Source organism: Pseudorca crassidens, chromosome 2 (assembly GCF_039906515.1).
Source record: "Pseudorca crassidens isolate mPseCra1 chromosome 2, mPseCra1.hap1, whole genome shotgun sequence".
NCBI classification, from domain to species: Eukaryota; Metazoa; Chordata; class Mammalia; order Artiodactyla; family Delphinidae; genus Pseudorca; species Pseudorca crassidens.
Window position 1 is genome coordinate 4,898,739 of NC_090297.1, and position 25,748 is coordinate 4,924,486.

Below are 25,748 nucleotides of genomic sequence, written 5' to 3' on the forward strand. Positions count from 1 at the left end.
CGTCCCCCCCCCGCACCAACCCCGTCCCGCAGTGAGAGTTGAATGTGAGAACAGATCTTAATAGATATAGTTACACAGTTTATTTTATCATGTATCACTTTATTGCTGTCTTCTAGAACATTGTTATACTAAATGTTCCAATAATGGAAATTTTATGCAGCTACTTCAAATGAAACAAATTTGCAAAACCTCAATTTTGGAACTCATTCCTTGAGGAGAGGAAAAAAACTCACCACGCTGTGACCAAATTAGATTTCTGATATGTTGGCAACTTAACAAACACTGTCATTTCCAGAAAACAGGGTGTGGGGTCCAGTGGAATTGTCAGCACTTCTTAGTCACTTATAATGGGGGATATTTGGGGTTTTAATATGATTGAATGGTTAAATTTTTACAAAAAGGTAATTAAAATTTGGTGTTGTACCTAAATAAAAATGGCTCTACACGGAATCAGGAATGACTGTGTTCAATTACAGGGGAGTCTTCTTTTCAAGAACTTGATTTTAAATTCTCGGAGATATTAGTTTTACTTACTGGAGCTCCTTTGTTTTGCAGAGATCATGATGCAGCCGTCCTTTTGGATTTCTTTTTAATAATGTGTGACCCTTCACCTTTGATCCCCTGACCTGCATTACCTTGGTAACCATTTCATTTTTTAATTTAATTTCATTTTTTGATTTTGGTGTACAAGCTGTAACATTTCATCTCTCAAAGTGTAACACGCTGATTTCCTCAAATAGAGATACCCCTTTGAGCGATAAATTTGCAAAATGCTGTCTTCATTTTCTGTATTAAAATTCATTTCAGTTTTAAAAATAAAGTGTAATCTGTGTTTTCATCCTTTTAAAATTTAAGTTTAATGAGTGCATTTCCCCATGCAGTATATTTCCTCTTCTATTCATGTTTTGCAGTAGCCAAATGAACTTGGTGTTCACACATAACTTGCATACACAGCGGACGCCCAGAGCCCCCCCGCCCCCCCATGCCCCTGCCCCGCCCCTTCTCACACACACACCCTCACCATCACCACACACCCCCTCACCACCACCACACACCCCTTCCTTTGCAGATTAACTCATCTTTCAGAAATAGTGGCAACTTGAACTTACTGGTCTCAGCTGCCACATTCTACAATCTCACATTATGTTTTATATTTTCAAGTGTTTGTGGGAGGAAAAGTTTAGCCCTTTAATTCCATGTACGGACTGGAAGATAAGAAAGTTGTCTCATTTCCAAAATTCACCTTTCCCCCTCCTTCAGTATTTTATTCTTTATTTGAGGTATAAGTTAAGAACGAGCAACATTTTTAACCTGATCAAAAGTGGCCTTTTGTCTCTGCTGAAACCTGGTCAGTCAGCTGTGATGGTCCATATACCAGATTGCTTTATGCCATATGCTGTTTCATGACTGTTTTTCAGACAATGCATTTTTAATTGTATTCCACTTTTCAAAAAATTCTTATTCAAAAGCAAAAAAACTGAAATCTAAAAAATGAAACTTGAGTTAATTCTTGGAACTGACAAGATATTCCTGAGAATTCATGTTCTTTAAAAAAAAAAAAAAATCATGTGAAATCTCCTAGCATGGCCTGCTGAAGCACAGATTATTTTTTAAGTGTCTCATTATTTTATTCTCCAACATTTAATGCTGATGCTTTAATTGCACACAGCTGAAGCTGCTAAACGAGCACTGAAATGGATTTAAGTCCTCTCTGAGCTTTGTTGATACCTATAAAAGTTTATGTCATTCATTAGAACCACAAATTAAAATTAGGTGTAGTGAGCTGCTCAGTGGAGATTGGAACTCTTAGGAACACTTCTTCAGGCTTACTAGCTCGTCTTTGTCTGTTACACTTACATCCCTGGGAAATTGCCTTTGGCCTGTTGGGTATCTTTTCACAGAATTGCAAAATATCAGAGCTGAGAAGTATGAGTAGGTAAAACGTTCCATGATTACAAAGCCAGAAAGCACATGGAATGAATGTTCCAGAAGCTAGGAGCATTTATTTATCCAACCTTGCATCTTAAGGTGTTTTTTTTTTTTTTTTATGATAATGCTTTCAGAGTTGCATAGGAATGTATTCCGTATCCTTCTAGCACCAGAAGAAGAATGTGTAGCTTGGAGTTTATTGAACAGGCGTCGCAGGGCTGAAAGGGGCTGTGAGTGGCGGTCTTCTGCACTCCTCTTGCTTAAGCAGCCCTATACCTGCCCGACCCCTGAGGGGGAGCTAGCTGATGAGAGTCACAAGCTCCCTGTTGACAGAATCAGGGCCTCTTGACATCTCCCTGAAGGCTCCTAGGTCCTCTAGAGACAGTCAAATACTTTATTCATAAGTCCAGTAGGAGCTAAGGAGACGTTAATAGGCACCCAAGAGAAATGTTTTTATTGTGATAATTTTATTTTGCAGTTACGTCGAAGAGAGCTGGTATACGGACACATTCGTTACCTATTTTCAGTGAGCAGTGCTTATTTGGTTAGTATTTAGGAATTCTGGTGAGTTGTAAGCCACACGGATGTAGTTTCTGTGAGCATGATTCAGTGAGAAAACCCTAGGCTGAGAGTCAGAAAACCTGCTTTGGACCAGCCGGGTCTCTGGATGTGCCAGGGGTATCTTGTGAGGTAGCGACACACAAAACCCAGAAACTCAAATAGCAAGACTTCAAAAGACTTCCACGTTAGGGTTGAAAACAGTGAAATCAGTTGCTCCACTTAACGTACAGGAACGTGTAGAACATTTCACTGATTCGACTTCCGTTTTATCCTGTGTGAAACGTAGATATTGTACGTCTCCTGCTTGCTTTTTAGGGTTGTTGGCAGGATAAATGAAAATGCGTGATGGACACCCTGGGAACCCAGAAGAAAGGTGCCTTTGAAAGTAAACCTCATGCGAGGGCTGTGCGCTCAGCAGCGGCAGTCTTCATGCTGAGAGGCTGCTGTAGTGCATCCTCTGGGAGCGGCCGGGAGCGTGGGCGCTGGGGCCAGGCTGCCTCGCGTCGCATCCCACCTCGGCCCTTTGCAGGTGGTCGGATCGAGACAGTTATCTAAGCCCTCTGTGCCGCAGCTTCCTCCTCTTTAAAGTGGGGTTGATAATAACAGTACCTGCTCAGAGCGTCATGAAGAGTCCTAGGTGAGCTGCTGCATGTGAAGTGTGTACTTAGAGCAGCGGCCGGCAGGCAGTGTGGCCGTGGCCGTGGCATCTGGGCCCGATCCTGCGCGCCAGGAGAAACCCAGGCAGCGTGGGAGTTCCCATGAAATGGAATTTCCTACACCTTGCAGAAAACTAAACTTGAAAGAGTGTCCCTGTTAGTATTCTGCTGTTGTCTTGGAGGCCCAGGCATGCTTACAGGAAGAGGCACTGGATAGTTTATGGGAATCAGGCACCTCTCAAACAATGTAAGTTCAGGTGCTGCAAGTTAAATCTGGGCTCCTAACCTTTTAGGAAGAAAAGTTTAGATAATTAAGAGCTTATTGGCCCTTTGTTGATAGGTTCTTTTGTTTTAGCTATTTTTGCCTATGGAGGCACAGGAAAGACCCGTGGGAGAGACCCCATCCTTTACTTAGTCAGCACTTACTCATTCTCTCAGCTTCAGTCAGCTGTCTAGTGAGCTTTCACAGAGTCAGAAAGCATTTATGTGTTGAGAGATTTTTACCTTGCTGTAGGAGGCTTCACTGCTTCATCCTCAGTAGAATAAGGGGGAAGAAAGTCACTGCTGTGTGTCACATATTCCCAAGCGTTTCCACATAATTATATACATTTATCTATGAGGTCGGTGGTGTTCGTTAACCCTGTTTTGCACCTGAGAACACCGACACTCAGGTCGGTTAAATAAACTCGTGCAGGGTCACACCCCTAGTAGGTTGCAAAACTGGGACTTGAATCCAGGAGCTGCCCTTCTGGTACCTGCTGCCTTGTGCTTGCCGGCAAACCTGGCTGCACCCCTGACAGGAGATCCTGCCATTTGGTTGCAGGGGCCTCCTCTGCATGCATTTGTGTTCCCTCAGCCGTCAGTGCCCCAGACTTACTTAGTGAGGCCTCCAGCACCCCACCACCCGCATCACCAGGAAGGCCCCGCCGTTCGCGTGGCGCCTGGAGGGGCTGCGTAGCAGCGGCTTCCTTGCTCTTGGCTGCACGTCCAGGATCCCTTGTACAGCTTTAAAATGTGGAGCACTGGCCCCATCCCAGACTCTGAGCTGCCTGTTCTAGCAGAGAACCATCGATCAGAGCACAAAGATGCAGGATGTTTATGTTACTCGTAAGTAAGGAAAAGCTATCACTAATCCAGAACACGGGCCAGTGCCGTTAATTCTATAGTTAGCTGCATTGTAAGCTACAGTGGGCCTTTGTGGGCCAGTGTGGTGGTGCACTCACCAGCAACCAGCAGCCATTTTGTGGGAAGAGTCCCAGCTGTCCTTTCGGTGGGATGTAGTCTTCTGGAAGTGGGCATCTGACCATCACAAAAACCAGGTTTGAGATCGCTTATGGGGCGAAATGAAGCAGTGGGCTGTCTCCTTTCTCCTTCGCCTTTGTACTTTCTTTTCTCTGCCCTACTTGCGTGCATTTATTTTTTACAACCCTCCTTCCCTCTCCTCCCCAACCCTTCCCTGTCTTATCTTTCCTCTGTTTCTCTTTTTCTCCATCGTCTGCCAGATGCTTCTGAGTGTTTCTGTCATCAGACTGTAAATGCTTGAAATCCTGCAAGGGGCCGGGCACATCGCAGGTGTTCCTAGCAGTTGACGCGTCTCGGTATGTCCTGGGATCTTTCAGAGGTGAAGGCGCTACCCTGAGTCACCTTGAAAGTTGTCAGATTTTGTTTGTGATCATCAACCTTAAGTTGGGTGCTTTATCTTGAAAATTCAGATAATCTGGCATGACAGTTTGAGAAACGCCGTCACTAACTAGGACAGAGTGCTGGCCAATGATGGACTTGACCCCTCTAGAGGCACTGGCATCCGGCTTTTAGTGTATTTGCTGCTGAAGGTCTGAGGTCATGGGTCAGGCCCCCTATTTTGGTGACGAGGAGTCATTCCTGAGAGGGGGAGCCCTTCCCGGAGGCCCTCAGCCAGTCCAGACTTGCTGCCCGGGGAGGGGAGCAGAGCCAGCGCTGGGGCGCGTGGATGCCCTGTGGCCGTGCACGGTGACCTGTGTGCCTCGGGAGATGACGGAGAAATACCCGGCCCTGATGGGTAGGCTGGTGGGTAGGAGGGGCCCCTGCGCTGAGCAGGCCCCTTGGGGGGCAGTTCTGATGGCGTTTAACCCCTCTGGAGGCGGTAGGAGGCCAAGAAACATGGTCCAAGTGTGAAAAGTTATTTTTTGCCATTCTTCAGTGAAAATCTGCCCTCGCCAGCAGGGGGGCGACTGAAGGCCAAGGCGGCAGCAGGATCGTTGCTCAGTCAGGAGCGAAGGGGAAGCATCTCCTGTTTGTGCTCGTTTGTGGGTGCCATCTCCCTGGGAAACCGTGGCCCTGGTTACCGTGGCACCAGGTGACATGCCTCCGAATCACAGGATTTAGACCAGACTTTCCACTTTCCACACGTGTCTCTAGGTGGGTTCAGAAATATACCATGTGATAGACACATGTGCCCGCACAGAACGTGGATGTTAGTCAGCCTGTGGTGCCGAGTTCTCCTCTCTCTTCTTATTGATCCTTTGGAGTATTTCACCCCTCTCCGCCCCTCGTTTTCCCCTGGGAGAAGCCCGAAGGACATTTCTCCTTCTTCCGTAGCAATGGGAAGAGGACTGGCAGGGAGGGTGGCAAGTTGTCGGCGGCCGTTGGACTCTGGGTTTCTCGTACCTGCTCTGGCATGTTTTACGGCATGTGGCACAAGTGCTGGCACGTAGGAGACACCCAGCAAACGTTCACTCTCCTTTCAGCTGTCATTAGCACAGGTAATTAAGAACAGGAGCTGATAGACTTCACGTATCTGTGCAGAGATACATCTGTAATTAAAGTTTTAATTAAAGAAACACCAGACCAGGCAGATGGTTCTTATCCCCGCATCCTGTAAACTAGACAGCCATGGCTTTTTGATCTTGCAAACAAGCAAAGCAGAGGGTAGCAGCGGCGCTCCCAGAAGTGGACCAGAGGGGAGAGGTAGTCTTATTAACTAGCCATAATCTAATTTTGGTAGCACTCTGTGCGATGCCAAAGCCAGGGATAATCATCGCAGTTTGAAATGGAAATTCAATACATCAAAGTTCTGTCCCAGCCAAAGCTTTTAAGCCTCAAGTCAAGGGCATTACCAGAGCCCAGCTGGTATATCACAAGGCATGTGGTTTTGTGCTAGATCACAAAAGCTGACAAAGTGTTATTTAGGATCATCAGCTAAATACAGTATTAAATTAGCGCGCCATCATCCTGACTTTTCAGGTTCTTGCCCCCGTGTAGCAGTGCAGGACTGAGATGGGACGGGTGCTGCCTGCCTCATGTGTGTCCTCTGTGCTGTGTCACGGTGACCTGAGTGACCAGCCAGCTGCAGAATGAAAAAACGAAACCATCACTGGGATACCAGGAAAAGACAGATCTCAGGTCTTATCATTTCTGGGAAAAAACCTGCCCCCAGTGGCCCTGGCCATTTGCTCCGCTATGTCCCTGTCAGCAGGAGGCCAGAGCCGTGCGGGCAGGGGTCAGGCAGTTCACTTTGACCTCTTGGGGTTCATCCCCTCCTTGACCCCCAATTTCTTACCCTTCCTCATAGTCTTTTACTTATCCAGGCACACGGTTTTCTGGCATTCAGCACAGGGAGGCACTTATACACCTGAACTCTCTACTAATGGATATAGGTGTTGTTTTTTTTAATTTATTTTATTTATTTATTTTTGGCTGTGTTGGGTCTTTGTTGCTGCGCGCGGGCTTTCTCTAGTTGCGGCGAGCGGGGTTACTCTTCGTTGCGGTGTGCGGGCTTCTCATCGCGGTGGCTTCTCTTGTTGCGGAGCATGGGCTCTAGGTGCGTGGGCTTCAGTAGTTGTGGATTGCAGGCTTCAGTAGTTGTGGCTCATGGGCTCTAGAGCGCAGGCTCAGTAGTTGTGGCACACGGGCTTAGTTGCTCCACGGCATGTGGGATCTTCCCGGACCAGGGCTCAAACCCGTGTCCCCTGCATTGGCAGGCGGATTCTTAACCACTGTGCCACCAGGGAAGCCCTATAGGTGTGTTTTTACCACCTACATCTCACTCATTTGTTTCCCACTTGGTAGAACCAATACTGAAGATGTTCCTTATTTCACAGGGAAACATCTTAGAGGGTCAGAAGGGCAGTTGTCTGCTTTGCTTAATGGTGTGTGACCCTATCGTTCCTGTTTCTTTTAAAGGAAGTAGGGGGTTCTCACTGGAAGAAGAGCCCGTGTGACACCAGGATATGTATCAGTATCTTCACATTAAAGACTCGTCCCCAGAACGGTAGAACTCGGAAGTACTTTAGCTCATGTTAATACCATTTATAAATCAAAACTCAGTCCTCTTAGGAGAGCGGCCGAATCCATAGTACTGTGATGGTTGTGAGTGACTGAGTGTGTATGACGGGTGGATGGAAATGTTTTTACCACCTTTTTGCTTGGGAAAGACTTTTTTTTTTTTTTTTCCCCCCGGTATGCGGGCCTCTCACTGTTGTGGCCTCTCCCATTGTGGACCACAGGCTCTGGACGTGCAGGTTCAGGGGCCATGGCTCACGGGCCCAGCCGCTCGGCGGCATGTGGGATCTTCCCGGACTGGGGCACGAACCCGTGTCCCCTGCATCGGCAGGCGGACTCTCAACCACTGCGCCACCAGGGAAGCCCCCGGGAAAGACTTTTATTTGACGAGATATTCTTTGTTTTTAGAAGTCAATTAAATGTCGGCTACTTTGAGTAAGCAGTCTTTGTGCTTGTATCCAGGAAATTTGGTCAGGCCTGTACAGAACTGTGCTACTGGGTTGGCATTTTGCATGGGGAATTTGAACCTGACTATGGAATCTGTTTCTTCTTCCATCTGGTTAGAGACCTGAGCACGTGACCTCTGAGGCGGCAGCACAGTTTGAGATCGTAGAAGGCCCCTTACGAAGTGACACTGGTGCTCCTCGGAGCACGGCGGTTATGGCTCACTTCAAGGTTTCTCCACAGAGAGAAACATCAGCAAACACACCTGGAATAGTAGGGTTTTTGTTTCTCTTTCTGCGGTGGGTTTTAAGAAAGCTTTGCCCTTCCTGGTATCAGTGTGGTGCTGGGGGTGGGGGAGTGTTCTGCCCTCTTTGAGAGGGACTTAAATTCAAAGGTTTATACATTCGTTTAATAAGTATTTATGGAAAGCCTAGTACCAGGCACTGTCCTAGGCGCCCGGAGTAAAGCAGTAAACAAATCAAGGCCATTTCTGTCACAAAGAGCCTATTTTCTGGGAAGGGTCAGTAAACAATAAACAAAAAGCAAGTAACACTAACTGAGTGATTACATGTGCCAGTTACATTTATTACCTCATCAGCGCTCAGAACACTGAGGAGGTAGGGGCTGTTATTGTCCCCATTTCACAGAGGAGGAAACTGAGGTACAGAGAGGTAAAAATAACTCGCTCAGTGTCACACAGCTAGTACATGGTGCTGTTGGCATTCCAACCCAGGTAATCTGCCTCCAGATTTCATGCTCTTAAACACTACGCTATTTTGTCTCCCTGTTAAAAAACTGCCTGATCAGTTTATTTCTACCTAAATAAATATCATAAGGAAACATCATATGACAGTGGGTGTGACGCAGAACAGCGAAGCAAGGTAAACCGTTTTAAGGGTCCCTGGATGTTGGTGTGCGTGCGCGTGCTGCTTTGGCTGGCATGGCTGGAGCAGGTGTCTCTCCTAAGGTGATTTGAAGGAAGTGACACATTGATGCATGTAGATATCTGGGCTAAGAGTATTCCAAGCAGAGGGAACAGCAAAGGCAGAGGCCCCAGGGTAGATGTGGGCTTGGCAATAGCAAAAGAGAAGCAGGGAGGCCGCCACGGTCGCATCGAGTGAGCACAGTGGACAGGAGCAGATGAGGCGGTCAGCAGCGAGATCCCGCGGGGCCTTATAGGGCGTGGGAAGGTCTTTGATTTTACTGAATGAGAAGGGGAGCCATCCAAGAACTTTTGAGCAGGAAAACAACGTGATTAAAAGGATCACTCTGAATGCAGTGCAGAGAGTAGTCTAGGGCCGGGGCCGGCAGTGCTGTGTAGGCCTGAGCGCCAGGTCCAGCCTGCCACCTGTTTCTGTGCAGCCAGCAAACTAAGAATGCTTTTCACATTTTTAGATGGCTGAAACAGTAAGGTGAATAGTAGTATGTTGTGGCGCCTGAAACGTACATGAAGTCCAGGTTTCAGTGTCCGTTTAAGTTCCAGTTTTATTCGCACAGGGCCGTGCTCATTTGTCTGCGTATTGTCTGAGGCTGCTTCCAAGCTGCAACGGCCAAGTCGAGTCGTTGCAGCAGAGACCATCTGGCCCACAGAGTCTACAGTATTGACTGTCTGGCTCTTTAAGAAAAAGTTTGCTGATTCCTGGTTTAGGGGGATAGGGATGGAGTCAGGGAGACCAGTGAGGAGACTGTGACAGGGGCCGGGGGTGGCTTGGACCAGAGCAGCAAGAAGTGATCAGATGCTGGATGTGTTTCAAAGGGAGAGCTGATTGGCTCTCTGCAGAGACATGGGGAGTTGGGGGCGATGCCAGGGTTTTTGCACCGAGCAACTGTAAATGCAGTTCCCATTCACCGAGATGGGGAAGACGGTGGGAGCAGCAGGCTGGGAGGTGGGTGAGGAGAAAGGTCTCGGCTGTGTTAACGTCATGATGCCGCGTGGAGGTGTCCAGTAAGCAGTCACAGTTCAGAGGAGGGGCCTAGCCTTGAGCCAGTCTTCAGTGTTGTCAGCGTATCGAAGGCTCTTAGAGCTCTGGGATAGATGAAATCGTAGTGGGTGTGGGCGGCTGGAGAGGCTCAGACGCAGAGCGCGGGAGGCACCAGTGGTGAGGGGAGGGCTGAGAAGGAAGCGAAGGGGATGAGAAGGAACGCCAGGGAAGGAGACGGGAGAGCGGGGTGTCCTGAAGGAACGTGTCTCCAAGCAGAGGGCGTGATCGTCCGTGTTCAAGTGTTGCTGAACGTCAGGTCAGATACAGGCTGAGAACTGACCCTGGATCTGGCAGCGTGGAGGTCATTGGTGACTTTGATAAGAGCCGGATGAGTGAAATGGTGAGGACGTCACCGATTCCAGCTGGTTCAAGCAAAAATGGGAGGAGAGGAAGCGGAGCAGGTGCTTTCAAGGAGTTGTATTTGCTGCTGCCCCAGTGCGGGCCAGGAGAGGGCAGAGAGTTGGATTTAACCTGGGATGGGGATTTTGCCAGGGAAGTGCTGGGAAGGGAGGGAGGGGCAAGGGAGCTGAGCACTGATGTGACGATGGGCAGTGGACTCTGAGCTTGGCCGGGAGCAAAAGTGGAGCACGAGGGAGACGAGGGGCAACAAGAAGCCCTGGGGTCGCTGGACTCGAGGAGTGGGGCCATGGAATTGTTGGCGTAGGGACAGTCAGAGAGTGGGATGCTTCAATCTGGTATCACCAAGGGGTGCAGTTACGGTTAACATCAAGGTCTAGGGCAGTGCTGTCCAGTAGAAATATAATGGAGCCGCACGTGTAATTTGTAATGTTCTAGGACCCATATTTTTAAAAAGTATAAACAAACGAAATTAATTTTAATAATATATTTTATTTAGCCCCATGTATTATGTGAACATGTAATCAATATAAAAACTGTTGAGATATTTTGCCTTTATTCTGTACTACATCTTTGACGTTTGATATGGATTTTATGTTTCCAAAGCATCTTAGTTCAGACCAGGCACATTTCAATAGCCATGTGTGGCTTGTGGCTACCATACTGGACAGCGTAGGTCTTGGGAATGATCGTGGAAATACAGTCCAAGGGTATGGGGGGCATTGGGTTAAGGAACAGGGAGGCCAGGGTTTGTGAAGGATTGTCTGTGCGGATCTGAAACCACTTATGGTCCTGATGAGACGAGCAGGGTCGGAGAGGCAGGAGAGGGAGACCGGGGCTGTTGGTAGGGTTGCTGCTGCAGTGGCCTCTGCTCTAACTTTCTACCCACCAAGGAGCCCTTCTGCCCCTGATCCCGTTACACTTCTCAAAGCATCTGTGAGGTTCTGGGGGATTGTTCTTGCCTCAAGTCAGATCCAAGTGGTAACTCCTTGGAATTAGGGGCTTGAGGCAAGAATTCTGAGTCACAGAAAACATCAGAACACAAGGCCGTAATTTTGCAGGATCTCCACCAAATGGCAACTTTTCACTGGGGTTTTGACTTTTATCCTTTAGATTCCTATCTTTAATTTGGCATAATCTTCACATTCCTCAAATTCTATTAATTGTATTTAACAATGCTAAATGTGTTTGAATCCCTGCAGAAGCCCACATTTAGTAGCTTTGAGGCAGTCCCATGTAATAGAGTATACAGAACCTGCCTGCCGTCTGATGCTTTTAAAAGGCAGGCGTGGTCAGCCTTTTATTATGCAAAGACTTCACATACGTGTGTGTGTGTGTGTGTGTGTGTGTGTGTGTGTGTGTGTATAGGCTTTGATCCACAGTGTGTCTTTAAAGGTTAATCAACATTGAAGGTGAGGTCAGAAAGCTATTTTTTAGCCTTGTAGGCTAGGGAAAGTGATGAACTGTTTGGGAAGAGTAGACAGGATACCTCAGCAGCACAGGCTCTTAGTACTTCCCATACCAATAATGAACCCCCCGGGGAAAAGGTGAATGGCTACCCTGATTCTGTCCCTTTATCAAGTTGAAATTACTTTAGGTTCCCTTTAGTTTGTTTTCTGTATTAAGATTAACCCCCAAGTCCTCAAAAGTCCTATCAGCCCCCAAATTAGGGGGAGCCCGCTTTGAGCCGAGCATTCGTGAACCATATGCCCCTGGATGACTTAGTGTTGAGGGCGTCGTTGCTTGTTGATTCCATGTGAGCTGACATCACGAGGAAGCGGGGTCTACCTGGTAGTCTGTGTTTTCAGCATCCCAACTTCAGTAATGCCCTCAGTATCACAGAGAATCCGCTTGGTCCCTGACTGTGCACTTTTATATTTTAAGTTTATCTTTTAAGTATGACGGCCTTCTCGCCCATTGTAGTCACAGGAAAGAAAAAACTCAGTAAACACAATTTAGTAATAATGAAAGCTTACTCATTATATAAGTTTTGTTAAACTCTATTCTAATTCAAATGTTTCCATCTGACGGGGAAATGAATACCAAAAGCTGGAAGTTAAGCAAGAAATTAAAAGAACGTTAATGGCTTAATTGCCGTTTGTTTTGAGGTTTTCCTCCCCAGTAAGTGGTATTTTACTTATAAAGTCACTCCTTTACACACACATCTTTATGACGAATGGACTGGAATGTATCCCAGCAAAAGAAGAGCTATTTTATGATGCCACTTGTAAATTATAACACGTTACGTTAGAGAACCAAAGGATTAGCTTTTTAAAATCATCGTTAGCGTAATTACTTAATTTGCTACACACACAATCCTGATTTCTTAGAAAGTGAAGGTCAGCGTGTCGAGGAGACCAGGAAGGTGAGCATTTGGACATCTGTTCATTTTTTAAAAATTTAGACGTGGGTCGCTAGCGTGCTCTTGTTATAAGTCTAGCCTCAAAAAATCCAGAGTGTAGCATTTAAATTTGTAATTTATTCCTTCAGAACTTTACTGCTGAAATTTAAGCTGTAACCACGTAGTCGGTGTAACCTCAGCCAAGGCAGGTGTCTGGCCTGCAGTAGGCAAGCTCCTGCCCCTCCTGCCTCCTCAGGGTGCAGAGACCCCACACGCACGCCAGCTCTCTGGATGGTTCTGTGCACTGTCATCTACATCTGCCCTTACTAGTAACGTACTCATTAACCTGATGCCCCCGTCTCTGGATGTAGATGTAGGTGCAGGGAGAGAAATACCAGAGCCCACAGCCCAGCACGCCTGCACCAGCCACCTCTCACCTCACCCCCACTGCCGGACACTTCTGTCCCTCACACGTGCTGTTTCTTTCTCTCCCCTGGCCCTTCCTCCCCAGATCTGCTTTATCTCGCAGAAGTTCCTTCTAGAGGCCAGCCCAGCTGTCACTTCTCCACACACCCTTTCTGCACAGCCTGACCTGTTGGTTCACTCTTACCGTGGGCACTGCTTTCCATCCCTCTGAGGGCCCTTGCCACCTTGTATTGTAATTTCTCTCTTTATCGGCATCTTTAATTCACGAAACTGTGAGTCTGGAGCAGGTGCTGGGCCTCACCTATTTCTTTTTCCATAGCACCCAGCCCAGCATCTGCATGTAGTTGTGGGTGGCTGAATGGGGCAGGTGACACACTGTGGTCATGTACCTTCAAGCCAAAGAGGTACACTTAATAACTGTTTTGAGGGAAGAGAATAGATACTGTTTTTGTTGGTACACATCTTAAAATTTTGGTAGCAGAAAGCAGATGGGCAAAGAGCAATAGAAAACAAGTCAGAAACTGCTGTCTGATTCCATAGAGACAATCACGTTATGGTAAAAAAAAAATATATATATATATATACACACACACACACACACACACACATATGTATATATAAAATTTACATTTGATCGCCTTGAAACCTTCCATCTGTTGTTCTGCTGTCTTAACTAATTATGTAATTGAATAGCACCTAGGGAAATAGATAGAAATGTCATGAGAGCTTCCCTTGTAAGAAGCTCTTTTCTTTTTGTAATGTGTCCTTTTTAGGACGCCTTCAAGGCTTGTGAAATCGACTGTCTTCTGAGCATTGGACACGTGCCTGAATATGATGGTTCTTTTTTACTTACCTCGATTCATTGGAATTCAGTGGTCATGCTAATATTCAGTCAATTTGAGGACTGGTTGGAAATCAGTCCCAAAATCAAAAAACAAATCAGACAGCATCACTCCCCCCAGAACACCATGCGTTCCCAACTTGCCCTGTAAGACTCATTGGTACAGTGTTCAGTGTCTTACCCCAAACACTCACTTTATGGCTCTTCCCCCCAAGAGTACCTAAGCAAGGGGTTGTAAATGAGAGACAGATTCGAGAAAACAGATCTGAGGCTTTCCTTCACCATCAGTGTGCATTTGGGTAATTTTAAGGGGACTGTAGAAATCACCTATGGCTTATTATTGGGATCTTACATAATTAGCAACTGGTAGTCCGTTTCCTTATTCTGTATCCTTTGAAATCCTGTATTTTTCTAACCTGTGAAACTGGCCTAGGAAGTAACGATTGGGAGTGCTTGGAATTCAGTTTACGAAGTTCACCTTTTTAGTCCTGTGCTTCAACTAATAGTCTCTAGCAGGGGAGCCTCTCGAAACATTGTGTTCTGTTATATCAACGTGTACTTAGACACGTTAATCTGAATTAGAGAGCTGATTGTACATAATGACTCCCCCGGGGTGCTGTGTTAGAAAAAACAAAACAAAAACTTAAGTAGTTTACTGAATGTGCATAGTCAGTAAAAAATCCTTCTAAAATTAATGTTAATTGAATCTGAACCTTGATCATCTTCAAACCTTTAATTTTTAATTTGATCCTTTACAAAAGTTTTGTGGCCTCTTAAAGATACAACCTGCAACCCAATGAGAGTTATGCTGTAATGATTACGAAAAGAACGGCTGTAAAAGAACCAATTTTGAGTTACCGTAGAGAAATAAGTCAGATGTGTGGGAACATATATGTACATATATGCATGTACATATACATACGTATATATACGTTTAACATATACTTTAGTTTGCCTTTACCCAGAGGTCTCTTCTCTCTGCCTCTGGAAATGGGGCAAACTTTCTTCAGTTAAAAACAGAAATAGAAGCGACGGTCTTGACCCATTTTACACTTATTTATTTCAGGCTCTCACCACACACTTGTTCATGGGCGCAGCAAGAAGAGAGATCCACAGAGCTGGAGCCGTGAGGGCTGACATATTGGAATGAAAGCTGGCAGAATTCGTAGGGAGAGCTTTGCCATCCTGCCAGCTCCATATCTGGCTTCAAGACAATTCTATTAGTGAATTAATTGTACTCAAAACCTGAAATTAATTTGAACTGAATGTTACTAAAAAGATTAAAGTGACCCAGTCTTGCTTCATCCAGAGTTATTATGAAGGAGATCTCTGGCCTGACCTAGCTCAGATAGAGGGGGTCTCTGTCCACATGCCACCTGGTCACAGAGGCCTTGTGACCACCCATATGCCCAGATGCCACTCTCGGTCCCCTTAGCGAGCTGCTATTTTTGTAAGAGCAACGGTCTGTTTGTTGGTCTGACTCCTGGGAGAACGGAAGCTCCATGAGAGCAGGGCCTCTGTCATGTCTACCCTGTGTCCCCAGCACGTAGGACAGAGCCTGCACAGCGTGGAGTCTAAATAAATGCTGCCCAATGGGTCACCTAGCACTGCATCCTTCCTGAACGTTTTCCTTTTAATTTGCCTTTTATACATGACTTCTAAAAATGATAAAGCAGTGAAATTTGGGGAGAAATATAAAAATTTTGTTGTGATTGAAATGACTGTCAGACTAGTAGAGGGTGTTCATAAGAGCACATCAGGACTTGGAATTATGAATTATAAAACTTACTACATGTTATGGTATCCATGCCTCCTGATGAAGAAACAGATGCAAGAAAAACATGAGTCATGTCTGGAATATTTTAATATCAAGACATCTAATGAGAGTCTAGAAAGAAACATTGAAAAATAAAATAGGGAGGTATGGGCTTCCCTGGTGGCGCGGTGGTTGAGAGTCTGCCTGCCGATGCAGGGGACACGGGTTCGTGCCCCGGTCCGGGAAGATCCCACATGCTGCAGAGCTGCTAGGCCCACTTGAGCCATGGCCGCTGAGCCTGCATGTCTGGAGCCTGTGCTCCGCAACGGGAGAGGCCCGCGTACCGCAAAAAAAAAACAAAAAAAAAAAAGAAAAAGAAAATAGGGAGGTAGAAAATAAGCAGACATTAAAATCTTTTCTTGATATTTAATCATTTAAGAGAATAAGATTTGGCATCAAGTAAACAAGGTAAACCAAAATATTTCCTAGATCAAATGGGCATTAACAAAGATACAGAGGGAACTTGAAGGTATTTATTTAGATATTAGTAACAGAGTACTTTTGTTCCAGATTACCTTCATGAATGTGACAGGGACTCCATCTTTATTCTTTGTGTGTTGGCGTAGGCTGGAATACCCGTGTTGTTCTTGAAGATGTTGTTCTTTGAGGAGGTTGTTCCTTCCCTCCCTCCCTCCCTCCCTCCCTCCCTCCTCCCTCCCTCCCTCCTCCCTCCCTCCTCCCTCCCTCCCTCCCTCCCTCCATCCTCCCTCCCTCCCTCCCTCTTTGCCCCCTTCCTTCCCTCCCTTCCTTCCTTCCCTCCCTTCCTTCCTTCCCTCCCTCCCTCCCTCCCTCCCTCCCTCCCTCCCTCCCTCCCTCTCTCTCTCCCGCAAAAACAAAACCAAGGAGACAGTATCCTGTGATGTGGGCTGTTACCTCAAGGTGAGTTTATTTTTGTGGCACCAGCTCGTGACGAATTGTCTAAAGAACTGAAACTTCTTTTCAGGTGTAGCGTATTTTATTGGTCCAATTTTGTCCATTTCAGTGTAAACTTCAGTTATTTATTGGACACTGAAGGAATCAACTAAAAGCAGAAAAAGCAGGACCAATTGAACTGGCATTGTATGTCACACAGAGAAGTAACCAGCATTTCTGATCAAACAGTAAATATGTTTCAGTTCCTTTTAAATTAAGTGTGAAAAGCCAAGATTTTTATGATTTTTATGTACCACAAAGCAAAACAAAAACCCCTTTCAGGGCATAATGCATTTTTCATTAAACTGATCACTGAACTCTTGATGTAATCTTATCGTCGCATGGAAGTGTAAGAAGTGTGAATTCTGGGGTGAAGAAATAATTGCAGAAGGGGGTTAATGAAGCAGAACTCACAAATCTGAATTTATAGTCTTGTGGACAAATAAATCATCGGTGGAAGACACAAATGTAAAGAAAAATTCTTTATTGCCTTCAAGAAATGCAAGTTTGAACTTTTTACTAAAATAGAGTTTTACAGCCTCTCAGAGGGATGTTGTATTAAATAAGTGTAATGTACTCAGAATAGCAACCTAGGGCGTAATGAGCACCGGTAAATGTTCGCTATTTATTCTACAGGGATTTTCGTACAAAAGATTAAATCATGTTTTAATCATGCATAATAAACTACTATAATTTTATTATGGTACATGTCCACTGGTAATTCAATGAAGAGTGGCTTTTTAAAGCAACGAAGAAGTGAAATGTTTTTCTTTGTGCTCTTTTGTGTACACATGTCAGAGCTGCTGGGACATGTTATACAAATGACAGCCCCAGTGACAAAAGATGCAGGAGCAAATGTGTAACTCTTAGCTCTATTTTGAAATCCATTATTTTCATAAATCTGAAGAGTTGGTTAACTTACTGTTTTTAGCCTACTCTGCTGCGTCATATGTGTACTTCTAAGTTTTATGGAATTAAATTGAAATTTATGACTGCCAAGTCCTTAAAGCCCATATCAAATTTGTCCTTTCATTAATTTGAAATTTAGCTTTCATTCAACATTCCTGCAGTTCAAAATGTGTGACTTCAGAATTTCAAGAGCGATTACATGAGTTAGTGCCCTCTGGTGGCACACAGGACATCAGGCAGAGAGGGTGACCCATGAGCCTTCAGATGGCTCTTCTAAAGGGGAGCCACCTTATAATTGGTTATTTCTGAGCTTTCCTTTTGGTGGGTTTTGAAAAGTTGCATGGTGGTTGGTTTATGCCCACCTGTGATTTTGTATTTTTCACGTGTGTGGTGCTTGTCAGTTTCCTATTCCGTGGAGCTGTGGCCCTGAGTTCACTAGTAACAGCCTTTCAGGGAGCCTCCTTTATTTATTTATTTTTTTATAAATCTATTTATTTATTTATTTTTGGCTGTGTTGGGTCTTCGTTGCTGCATGCGGGCTTTCTCTAGTTGCAGCGAGCGGGGGCTACTCTTCGTTGCAGTGCGTGGGCTTCTTATTGTGGTGGTTTCTCTTGTCGCGGAGCATGGGCTCTCGATGCGCGGGCTTTAATTGTTGTCGCGCCCGGGCTCAGCAGGTGTGGCACGTGGGCTCTAGAGCGCAGGCCCAGTAGGTGTGGTGCACGGGCTTAGTTGCTCTGCGGCATGTGTGATCTTCCCGGACCAGGGCTCAGACCCATGTCCCCTGCGTTGGCAGGTGGATTCTTAACCACTGCTGCCATCAGGGAAGTACCCAGGGAGCCTTCTTTAGAAGCTTAGCTTGTGGGTCGATTTCTGGGTTGAAAACATTTTCAGGTGAACTTGCTGTAAGAAGGTATACCAACGTCAAGGTTTTCCACGGGGCACCAGGACATCCATTTTTAGATGTATCTCTTAACTTGCCTTCTCAAGAAGGGGACCATGTCACTTCCTGGACTGATGGCCTTTGGGTGACTCACTGGTACGGCTGAGATGAGCCTGCCCAGTAGATTAGTATTACGTGGACGTCCGTGTCCCGTTTCCACCTTCCCTAGAGGGCAGCCCCCCCTTTCCCACTTAGGTCCCCTGGCCAGACCTGGTTACACTTTGGGCTTTGGGCTTTGTGGTCAGGCGGACCAGGAACTGTATCCCACCTCCACCTCTGAAAAACTGTGGGATCCCCTGGGAAGATTGTTCTTTTATGAGTTTCTTTAGATGTCAGGTAGGACTGCTGCTGCTGATTCTAACCTGTGTCAAGAGATGGTTGTGAGGTTGAAATGAGTTGATATGTGAAAAAGTCTTATATTGAACTGCACAGAGTGCTATTAAATATGTTAGCTTCCTTTTCTTCCTCAAAAGCAAGTTTCTCCTCCCTTTTTAAATTTAACAGATCATTTCGAAAAATGAACTTTTAATTTTGGAATAGTTTTATATTTACAGCAAAGTTGCAAAAATGGTACAGAGTTCTCATGTACTCCTTACCTAGTTTTTCCTGCAAGCCTCACTTTTATACTGTTGAGTTTTCCTGATAACTTTTCATGTATAATCCCTGTGAACTTTGATCAAATTAGGCTGTAAGTGCCAATTCACTGCTTTGCTAAGGCTGAAATGATGGCCTTGAATACCTGTGTTTTGCTGTAGATGTGGCATTTGCTTCCAAACCCTCTTTGTGTTTTTATGTTGGTCCATGTCTGTGACCGTTTGACATCAGAATACCTTCTTTGATTTTCCAGGATCTTAACACCTAAATAGTTTCCCTGTTTATGCAGTTAATGAGCTGTGCAACCAAAGGAAAGACGAAATAGGCAGTTTATGTCATTATTTCACCTGGGCATTTTTGCAGTCTCAGGGCTACTTCTCACACCATCAGTTTAAGTCAAGGTAGAAGCACATGCATTTTCAGTCCCCCCCTTCCCCTAATCCCCCAATATTTCTAATATTCAGAAATACAGGAAGAAACTTGCTGGGTTTCCCAGTTAAAAGTTCACTGGCTAGTTTTAATATATCAGTAACCTATAATTAGCATTATTATATAAACCCAGAATATCAGCAACTCAAATTTTATGTGCCTTTACGGTTAAGCAAATGATTTCACAGACATGTTATTTGGTTTCTTAACAACCCCGAGAAAGAGGCAGGGAAAGCCTTGTCACCCCTGGTTGAGGTCACATAGCAAGAGTTGGAGTTGAAGTTCAGTAGAGGCATCCTGCAGATATAGACTGAGCCCCTCCAGCCCATGTCTGCCTGGTACTCCTGCAAGGATGTGGCTGTGAAAATGCTCCTTTCCTCCCCCGTTTAAATTGGCCAACTTCCACCCCAGTGATATTTGTGCTTTTAATATGCAAAACACTTCTTCAATACTTGACAGTTGATGTATTTTGTTTCAGCCCAGATCCTTACTGAGTATTGTGAAATCAGCAACATTAGGCTTGATTTAACGGAGTCTCCCTATGCTGTGCCTTCAGGGGAAATAACTGGTCTGTGCCGTCACCGAGCCTCCACAGGCCCCAGTATAACTGCAGCTTCTTCTGAGGCGGCATCCTGTTTGTGATCTTTGGGTACACCCTGTACTGCAGAGACACCTTGACATTAGGGACACGAGCAGCATCTTTCCTACAAGAGTCACTGAGATATTTGAATGGGAAGATGATGTAGTTCGAAAAAGTGATAAATGGGCCAGGTTTTTTGAAAAGCTAGCAGACGTCTTATTTAAACATTTAGATCTGAACAGAAAACAAAAATGAGTCTCAAAAAATTGTCTTTGCAAATATGGTGGGGTAGATGCTTTAAATTCGAATACCTGTTTCTGTGGTTTAAAAATTTAATTTTGTCGTCACGTTTGTTTGTTTGGCTTTGGTTAGGTCTCTATTTTTATCAGCTCATTTTAACCCTTCTGGAACCATGAGTTCAGAGGAACCCATTGGTGGCTGTAGTGGCAGCTTTTCCCAGGCTGTTAAGTTCTCACTGATCACTTGGCTGAATTTGGTGGGTGGTGTTTTTTTTTTTTTTTTGGCAGTACGCAGGCCGCTCCGGACGCACGGCACGTGGGATCCTCCTGGACCGGGGCACGAACCCATGTCCCCCTCATCGGCAGGCGGACTCCCAACCACTGCGCCACCAGGGAAGCCCGGTGGTCTTTTTTAAAATCAATAAAGTAGACGAATCTACAAAGCCAAAGTCAAGTGTAAGAATTAAGACACATTTTATTTTATTATTTTAAGATACATTTTAATCTCTTGAGGTTCTCACAGTCTCATTAAGAACCATCTTTTTAAAGAAATTGTTTTAAGCTGACAAAGCATCCAGGTGCTTGCCCGGTTCTAGCCTGGCAGCTCAGAATTCTGGAGCAGCAGCCGGGATAAATCCCCAGTGGCTTTTCTAATGGCCTCTAGCCTGGGTGGATACGCTGCTGTCTTACAGCAATGTCGGATGTCACTTGATAAATCTTTGTTTTCATTGTTTTGGTTACCCTCTTTAGGTTTGGTGCCTTTTAGGAAGTTATAGAGCAAATGGGATGGTCTGGCTGGACTGAGAGGTTGGGTCACCATTGATCTGAGATGGTCCCTATTGATATGTTTGCAAAATGTAAAGTGAAGACTTTAGCTTCCTGTGCACATTATGGGGGAGATGCATGTTTTACTATACTAGGATTTTGTCCCATCGGGGGGGCTCCCATGGGACTGATGCCAGAAAGTCAGACTAGATGGGGTCCCAGGCTTCCTGTGGCTGGTGGACTTTGCTGTGGATCACTCGACAAGTGTGTTACCACTTCTTTTTCTTTGAGTCCTGTGACCTGGGTCACCAGTCTGAGAGAGAGATGATTTGTGTCCAGTTGTAGCTTACTGACACTGATTGGAAAAGAGATTAAGATTTTGGTTATGTAAGTTACAATAATGATCAAAAACATCAAGCCCACTCCCCACAAATGATCCAGTTACCCAGATAGTTACCTAGATTACACGTCTTTCTGCCACAGATGGGTGCTTCTTTCCCTGTCCTTTTCCTTTCTGTTTTCTTTACCCACCGGATAGATTCATATGAAGAACTAAACAAGGCCCCGGTATTTACATGTTGAGAAGTGAGATCTGTGTTCAGAGGTACCTTGTGGCACACGCAGTTTAGTGAGTGGAGGAGGGGGCAGTCGTTTCTTTGCAGGTTGGGTCCACCTGTCTGTCCTGGACTGAAATATGCCTTTGGAGTGGGGTTTGCATTTTAAATTCAATTTTGAGAACCAGCCATTCGCTGTGAAAGTGAAGTTGCTGGGAAGTTTGTTTTAAAAGATGCTACCACCCTCTTATTTCCATGAATCCAACAAAAATAGCGTGGAATAAAATTTAATTATGCTATACTGCATATTTCATGTGGAATTAAGGGGCAAGAGTTGCCTTTAAAAAGCATTAGGTTTGGAAAGAATAAAGGCTTTGTAGGTTCTTTGAAAGATACTGTAATTAAAGGTTTGCTCACATGTATTTTTCCTTTTTTGAAGAGTTTAAAGAAACCCATCCCTCCCTTCCGAAATTGATTACCTCTCAAACCTCAGCCCTGCTTGGCAGTAAATACGGTGAGGCTGTTGCTTTGCTGATTTGACGGCTTCTTTCTGTTAAATGTAAAATAGGCTTTTAATCTTCTGATTTAGATGTTTAATAGAAAGTAAATGTGTGACTTGCTTTGGTTTCTGCTGAACCTGTATTTAAATCCACACAAACGGTTCGACTAAAGTGAAAACATCACTGGACTAGCTATTTTAAACATTTCAGGATGTAAGAATGCAAAATGGGGTTCCCTTTTAAAAATAGACATGGCTGCTTGCATTTACATAATTACCACTAACCAGTACAACATTTTAAATGGTGACAAACTTAGGGTAGAAAAAGTATCTGTTTTTAAAAGCCTGGTTAAAGGAAGCTGAAAATGCTCCGTGAGCAGCTCTTCGTCTGGAGGGCCTGGGCAGAGCCAGGAAGCAGAGTCTCCCGGTCCAGAGGGTGGTGTCGCGGGCGGAGTCGGGTGAGTAGCTCGGGCAGCTTCTTCTGGACTTTCGTCAGGCCTCCCTTAGGCTGGAACTTACCTTTCATTTTGGAGCATGATTATAAGTATTAGTTCCCAAGTCTGCCTTTCAGTTTTGCAGGGGGTGCAGTATTCTCTGTCCACTGTTAAAAGGTGGCTGGTGAGGGTTGAAGTTCACTGTTGGTGGAAAGAGCCTGGAGAATACTTGTGAAAGTGAAGACGAGGGCTGACATCCAAACCCAGCAGTGCTTCAAGCCAGAGGCTCAGGAGTGTCCTTGATTCTGCCCTTTCCCTCAACCCAAACGTGGACTCCATCTGTAGGTCCTTCGGTTCTCCTTCCAGGACGTGTTCTGCTTTGCACGTCTCCACGGGTACCTCCCGAGTCCAAGCATCCTTCGTTTTCCTTGCCTGGACATCCATCACCTTTTCCCGGGTGGACTCCTCGGCTCCCTGGGCGGGGCCCGGGTGAGTTATTCAGAATGTAATCAGGATGAGGTCACTAGCTTGCTTGAACCCTGCGGTGACTTTCCATCCGTGTGATGTACAGTCGGCCTTCGTGGTCTGGTCCTGCCACGGCTCACACTTACCACCGTTTGCCCTCCTCCTGGGCACACTGACGCTGCCTGTACCTGGAACACATCAAGTGTGCTTCTCTCCCATTGGCTGTTTCTTCTGCGTGATGCCCTCCCCTCCTCCCCCTCTTGCTATGCTGGCTTCTTCATGCCATTCAGGTCTCCCCTCAAATGTCATCTTCCTAGAGAGGCCCTTCCCGGTCAACCCAATCTAGCATAGTCCCCCTTCATTCTGTCATCTGGCAGGTTTCGTGTGTGTGTTTTTAATAGCATTTATTACTGTCTGGAATGTTTTATCTTTCTTTTCCTTCCTTCTCTCCTCCCCACCCCACTAGAATGCATGCTCTTTTAGGGCAGGGACCTTGTCTCCTCAGCTGTATTCCCAGCAGCTAGAAGTGACTGTACGTGTGCACAGATCATCACTGATAAAGTGGATGCAGGCGAGGAACCCCGGAGATCACTGCTGTCCTAGGGGAGCGCTGACCTGGTATAACTGGGCCCCTAGAAGGACAGTCCTGAAGTCCTTTGGGGAACCGTTGAGGAAACACTGCTGTAAACCTTGCCTTTAGACATTGAAAGTTGGCATTCCGGGATTCACGGAATGGCTGTGCTTCAGCAGAATGGGCCTGTGTCCTGAGGAGGATGTGAATGTGGTTGCCCCCGCCCATGAAGAGTTCATGTTGCCGGCGTTCTTGGCTCTCAGTGGGCGCCCCCCCAGCGGTGCTCTGCGTCTTTGCTGGGGCCGTGGGACAGGGCGGCGCTGCCTCCCTTGCCGGAGGCTGAATGTGAACTCACTTGCACCCAGCTTGAAAGCCAGGCCTCATTTTCTGTGTTTTCTCCTGTGGCGTGTTTCTTAGGAGCGTGATGGGGACGCTATGTTCAACCTTCATTCTGGGGTGAGGGAACAAATCTGCTAAGATACCGATATTTGCAGAAATCTAAACTTTGGTGGGGAGCTTTCTTTTTGCTTCCTTGGTTTTTCCTCCTGGAGACATCTCAGATTTTTAGGAGGAAAATGTGGTAAGTCTGCTGATACCTAGAAAGTTGGTGACAGTGCCTGGAAGTAGTTAATTGAACCCTTCACGTTCACCTTCCTCAGGGAGAAAAGAATCATATTTCCAGCTCACTGAATCTCAGCTATATCACGCCATTCCATGCTGGTGATTGAAGCATTTACTTTGGTCTCAAATGCGCTAGTTGGGGACTGGGTTGTAGAGCCCAGGAGACCCGTCTGCTAAGCAAAATCTCCCCTGTGCAGCTTTCCATTCTTGCTGCTACCTTGATCAGCACGTTGTTACAGTGGTTAGGCTGTATGAAAGAAACAGTAACTTCTCAGATGATTTGTAGTGAAATGGACCTTTTTGGCGCTCAGACCTGTGGACAGAGCCTTGAGCAGGAGGGCTGAGTCGTTTTCGAGCGTCAGCTCATTGGACTCGGCTTAAGACAGTCTCCCCCTTCCACGTGTGACGGAGCCTCACGCACCCAAGTCAAGGCACTTGACTGCCTGCTCCCGGCTTGCCTGGCCTGTGCAGGATTGAGACATGTGAGATGAAGGTGGGTAGACAGGGCTGGAAGATGGGTTTTGACCAGTTTATGGAGGGTCCTGTTTGTAAGAAGTGGGCAGCACAGCAGGCAGTGTTCCCACCATGAGTTGCTGGTGTGTGTTTAGGGTCAGCTGGTCGCAGGGAGAGGAGTTGGGAGTGCCTGTCACTCATTGGTTTCCTAGTTACCGAACACTCAGTAAGCCTGTCTCCACTGGAGCCACTTTTCTCTGATAACAAACACTAGAAACCATCCACTGCATACTCTTAAATGGTCTCGCTTTCCTGATTCGACCCTTTGGTTGATTGCTTTTGAAATTAACATGCTGGCTTAGTCAACTGAATACTCTAAACCTATTCCCGTACATACCTGGCTACTAGTGGTCAATAATCCCGTTAAGTATTTGAAGGGCAGTGACTTTCCCGTGCGGCTTGTTAGAAATTAGTGTGCATGGTACACTTGACAGTGTGTGTGACACACATTTAGTGTGTGTGCTCCTTGTTATTTGTTTGAAAGTGAAGCAGACAGGGCCGTCTGATCCAGCTTGAATAAGTGAGGCTGGCCCTTCTTCATGGACACACTGGTTGCATTTCACTGGCCATATTTCCCTGGCCTTGGATGTTAGCAAGGGAAAAGCACTCATTTACCATTGTTCATTTCTCCTTTCTAACCCTTAAAAGAGCCTAAATGATTTCCTGCTCACGAACTGCTTGGTTGTCTTTTTCTGGTATGTCCTCTCTTGTCTTAGATATTTGCAGACATTTCTGGCTGTCCACCAGCCAGTAACTTCCGTCTTCATTGCAGATGCTGTGTTTAAGTGGTATCTGAAACCCCCCACCGATTCAAAGTGGTTGCCTTAGGAAAGCTGAGATTCCAGTGGTTCAGTTAGTAAGATGCAGTTCTATGTTCCTTGCCTTGGTACTGTGGTTGGCTCATTAAATGTTTCTTATTATTTTTTAAATAGATAAATTAATTAATTTGTTTTTGGCTGCGCTGGGTCTTCGTTGCTGCCCGCGGGCTTTCTCTAGTTGAGGCGAGAGGGGGCTACTCTTCCTTGCGGTGCGCGGGCTTCTCATCGCAGTGGCTTTTCTTGTTGCGGAGCACGGGCTCTAGGTGTGCAGGCTCAGTAGTTGTGGCTCGCG

The 25,748-nt window shown here is 45.8% G+C and overlaps 1 protein-coding gene across 15 annotated transcripts in view; it reads left to right on the forward strand.

Moving 5' to 3' along the window:
• The window catches only part of CAMTA1 (calmodulin binding transcription activator 1), an 892,953-nt gene that overhangs the window by 87,490 nt on the left and 779,715 nt on the right, over nt 1–25,748 (forward strand). The window lies entirely within an intron of this gene.